The following is a 5,365-nucleotide window of genomic DNA, read 5'->3' as shown; positions in this document are numbered from 1 at the left end:
ATCGGTGGTGCTACTGTCAACTTGTGTTCTTTGTCTCTTGGGTGCCATCGGGATTGAAGAAGAGAGAATAAAAGTTTAAGTGTTTAGAGAGAATTTATGTTTGAGAGTTTGTGAACTGGTGGAGAAGTTGTGTGTAAGTGTATGTATTTATAGGTGGAGAGGTGTGAATTCTATAAGGAATATAAGTGGGAATTGATTATGGGAATCGTGGGAATAATGGAATTGATTAGGAGAGGGAATTATGGGATGTGGAAGAGTAAAAATCGGGTTGGAATTGATTTTTAGTTAATAATCCCGATTTTCTCTTAAAACTGCCTTTTTTTTATCAGGGACCCGGCACGGCTGCGCGCTAGGACAGCACGGGCGCGCTTGGTTACTGGAAAAACGGGTAGTTGGCCCTGAATTTTTTCTTTTTCTGATTTTTTTATGTTTTTCTCCTTTCTTTTTGCTTCTTCTACCTACTAATATACAACATACTTGGGTTGCCTCCCAAGAAGCGCTTCTTTTACGTTGCTAGCTTGACGTAGAATCTCTAGATCAAATGGACAATAAAACGGCACTAACCACCTTGCGGTTTTCCATGTCACCATAGTAATGCTTCAACCTCTGACCATTTACCTTGAATGTTTGGCCCGGATCATTCTTAAAAATTTCCACCGCTCCATGTGGAAACACAATTTTGACAATAAACGGCCCTGACCATCTTGACTTCAACTTTCCAGGAAAAAGACGGAGACGAGAGTTGAACAAAAGAACTTGTTTCCCCGGCACAAATGACTTGAGCAATAAACCCCGATCGTGCCACCTCTTGACTTTCTCCTTATACATTTTGTTGTTCTCATAAGCTTGAAGTTGAAACTCATCAAGTTCATTCAATTGAAGCATCATCTTCTTTCCAGCCGTATCCAAGTCCAGATTCAACTTCTTCAAAGCCTAATATGCCTTATGCTCGAGCTCCACATGAAAATGACACCCCTTACCATAGACCAACTGGTACGGCGACATTCCCAATGGAGTCTTATATGCTATTCTATATGCCCAAACAACTTCATCAAACTTCAAAGACCAATCTTTCCTTGATGGACACACCACTTTCTCCAAAATGCGTTTAATCTCTCTGTTAGATACCTCAGCTTGACCATCTGTCCGAGGATGATAAGTTGTGGCAATGCGATGATTCATATTATACCCTTTCATCATAGCAGTGAACTTACGATTACAAAAATGTGACCCCTCATCACTGATTATGACTCTTGGAGTTCCAAACCTTGTGAATATCTGCTTGTGAAGAAAATTAAGCACCACATTCGCATCGTTCGTTGGCAACACCTTAACTTCAACCCATTTCAACACGTAATCAACTGCCAACAAGATATACTGATTATTACAAGATGAGAAAAATGGCCCCATAAAGTCAATTCCCCAAACATCGAAAACCTCAACCTCGAGAAGCACATTAAGAGGCATCTCATCCCTCTTACACATATTACCCACATGTTGACATCGATCATATTTCAAAACAAACTGATAAGCATCTTTAAACAATGTCGGCCAAATAAAACCTACTTGAAGAACGCGCGTTGATGTCTTTTCTCCACCATAATGTCCTCCATAAGCCGTCGAGTGGCAATCCCGTAAGATCCCCCCGTTCCACTGTAAGGAATACATCTCCTGATGATTTGGTCAGCTACTTGTCAAAAAAGAAACGGTTCATCCCACATATACCACTTCACTTCATGTAGAAACTTCTTTCTTTGAGCATAGGATAAGTCGGGAGGCATGATATTACTCACAAGGTAGTTCATAATGTTTGCAAACCACAGTTCTTCTTCTTGCACTCCAAATAGCTGCTCGTTGGGAAAAGACACATTTATCAATGTCTTATCCAATGAAGTAGCATTAGGATTTTCTAAAAGCGAGAGATGATCAACGACTTGATTCTCAGTTCCTCTTATATCCTTGATCTCTAGTTCAAATTCTTAGAGCAAAAGAACCCATCTAATTAATCTACGCTTCGATTCCTTCTTTGAGATGAGATATTGAATTGCAGCATGATCAGTGAAAACTGTCACCTTAGTCCCAAGTAGATAAGATTGAAATTTCTCAAAACCATAGACAATAGCTAAAAGCTCTTTCTCTATAGTAGTATAATTCAGTTGAGCACCATTTAGGGTCTTACTAGCATAGTAGACCACATGAAATTTGTCATTCTTCCTCTGTCCACGAACTGCTCCAACTGCATAGTCACTTGCATCGCACATCATCTCAAAAGGCTCATTCCAATCAGGTGCAGTTATGACCGGTGTCGTGATTAAACTCTTCTTCAATGTCTTAAAAGCTACAAGGCACTCGTCATCAAACTTGAAAGGAACATCTTTCTCTAACAGACTACACAAAGGCTTTGAAATTTTCGAGAAGTCTTTGATGAAATGCCTGTAGAAACCCGCATGACCAAGAAAACTGTGAATTCCCTTAACAGAAATAGGTGGAGGAAGATTCTCAATGACCCCCACCTTGGCCTTGTCCACCTCTAGACCTTTACTAGAAACCTTATACCCGAGAATAATGCCCTGACGCACCATAAAGTGACATTTCTCCCAATTGAGAACCAAATTGGTCTCAACACACCTTTTGAGAACATGTCCAAGATTTTGCAAGCATTCATCAAAAGAATCGCCAAAGACTGAGAAGTCATCCATGAACACCTCCACATTTTGGCCAATCATGTCAGAAAAGATGGCCATCATACATCTCTGAAATATGGCTGGTGCACCACACAGACCAAAAGAAACTCGTCCGAAGGCGAAAGTACCAAATGGACAAGTGAAGGTAGTTTTCTCCTGATCTTCTGGAGTGATACAAATCTGATTATAACCCGAATAGCCATCCAGAAGACAATAGTACTCATGACCAGCCAACCTGTCAAGCATTTACTCAATGAAGGGCAAAGGGTAGTGATCCTTCCTAGTGGCTTTGTTCAGCTTCCTGTAGTTCATGCAAACTCTCCACCCCGTGACTGTCCTTGTAGGAATAAGCTCATTCTTCTCATTTTCTACCATAGTAATTCCACCTTTCTTTGGCACACATTGAACTGGGCTTACCCATGAACTGTCAGAAATAGGATAAATGATCCCTGCATCTAGCCACTTAAGAATTTCCTTCTTTACTACTTCCTTCATGATAGGATTAAGTCTTCTTTGCTGCTCGACCGTAGACTTGCTACCTTCCTCTAGCAGAATTTTATGCATGCAATAAGAAGGGTTGATTCCCTTGATATCTGCTATAGTCCATCCAATTGCCGATTTGGACTCTCTCAGAATCCTCAAAAGTTTTTCCTCATCACTACCTGAAAGGTCAGATGTAATAATAACAGGCAGAGTAGATGCATCACCTAAAAACGCATACCTCAAATTCTCAGGTAAAGGCTTAAGCTCAAGAGTGGGAGCCTCCTCAATAGAAGGCTTGAGGCGTTTAAGAGCCTTGTTCAATTCCTCCATTCCAAGAGATTCAAAAGGTATATCAATCTTCCTTTTCGAGGGAGAAGCATTCAAATATTTCAATTGTTCTTTACCTTCGTCATCTTCACTATCTGAATTCCTCAACAAGGCTTTATCTAAGGCATCGGACCTTAGAAATTGTTCAAGTTCTGATGTAACCACCGAATCGACCAACTCCACTTTTAATCACTCCTCAATATCAGTAGGAAATTTCATAGCATTGAACACATTAAAAGTAACATCCTGATCCAGAACTCGCATTGTGAGCTCACCCTTCTGCACATCTATCAAGTTTCGGCCAGTCGCTAGGAAAGGTCTTCCCAAGATTATGGGAATCTTCTTATCCTCCTCGAAATCAAGAATTACGAAATTAGCAGGGAAGATGAGTTTATCAACCTTGACCAAGACATCCTCCATAATACCTCGCAGATATGTAATAGAACGGTCGGCCAACTACAAGGTCATATAAGCCGGTTTGAGATCAGGTAAGTCCAACTGCTTGAAGATTGACAAGGGCATCAGATTGATGCTAGCTCTTAAGTCAAATAAGCATATGTCAAAAGACATTTTTCCAATAGTACATGGAATAGTGAAACTTCCTGGATCTTTAAGCTTCGGAGGTAACTTTTGTCATAGCACAACACTACATTCCTCCGTGAGAGCGACTGTCTCTAAATCATCTAGATTCACCTTCCGAGAGAGAATACCGTTCATAAACTTTGCATAACTAGGCATCTGCTCAAGAGCCTCGGCGAAAGGTATGTTGATATGAAATTTCTTGAACACCTCCAGAAACTTCTCAAATTGCTTGTCCAGCTTTTTTTCTGTAGCCGCTTGGGAAAAGGTGGTGGAGGATAGGTTGGTTTCTCCCCTGTATTACCCTCAGGCGGAGTGTGCTCAACAGTAGTCTTCCTTGGTTCTACTTCTTTATCATGTTGCTCTACTTTCTTTCTCAGCCTCAGCTTCTTTAGTCAACTCTTGAGTTTGTTCGGGATTCGCAACCTTTCCAGACCTTAAAGTGATTGCCTTTACCTGTTCTTTAGCTTCCCTCTTTCCTGGCACTTCAGTGTCACTAGGTAGTGTACCAGGCTGAAGATTTAGCAAGGCATTGGCAATTTGCCCAATTTGATTTTCCAAGGTCTTGATAGAACAGCTTGACTCTTGCACATAAGCTTCAACTCCTCTAATTCAGATTTTTCATTGGCTTGTTGCACCTGGAATTGCTGTCTAAGTGCATATTGTGGTTGCTGAAAACCAGGGGGTTGTACTACTTAGCTGGGTACTGCTGATAAGGCCGTTGAACTACATTCTGAGTATTGCTCCAACTGAAATTAGGTTGATTGCGGTTGTTGAGATGATAGGTGGCTGGCACTGGTTGCTGCGATCGTTGGAAGTTGCTCACGAACTGAGCTGGTTCACTAGAAATTGCATATTGATCAGTATCATGGGAACCAACACAAAGTTCACAGACACTGGAGATTTGATTAACTCCATAATTAGCCAAAGTGTCCACCTTCATCGTCAAAGCCTTAAGTTGGGCAGCGATAGAAGTTGCTGCGTCCAACTCCAGAATTCCTGCGACTTCCCCTGAGTCAGTCTCTGGGAAGGATTCTAGTACTCATTAGCAGCCATCAGTTCAAAAGTTCATAAGCTTCATCGTAGCTCTTAGCACACAAGGCTCCTCCTGATGCTGCATCAAGCATGGATCTAGAAGTAGCACCCAATCCATTGTAGAAACAATTAATACTCATCCAATCAGGCATGCCATGGTATGGGCACTTCCTTAGCATCTCCTTATATCGATCACAAGCCTCACACAGAGATTCCCCAATTTGCTGAGCAAACTGGGTAAGAGCATTCCTGATTGC

General features: G+C 41.4%; 1 non-coding gene across 1 annotated transcript; it reads left to right on the top strand.

Annotated features, from left to right (window-relative positions):
• The first annotated feature begins 5,258 nt into the window (after positions 1 to 5,258).
• On the top strand, positions 5,259 to 5,365 carry LOC141715365 (small nucleolar RNA R71). The gene has a single exon (XR_012572131.1). It is a non-coding gene; the product is annotated as a small nucleolar RNA R71 (small nucleolar RNA).

This window comes from Apium graveolens, chromosome 3 (assembly GCF_009905375.1).
Source record: "Apium graveolens cultivar Ventura chromosome 3, ASM990537v1, whole genome shotgun sequence".
Lineage (NCBI taxonomy): Eukaryota > Viridiplantae > Streptophyta > Magnoliopsida > Apiales > Apiaceae > Apium > Apium graveolens.
This window is presented reverse-complemented; position numbering and strand designations above follow the sequence as displayed.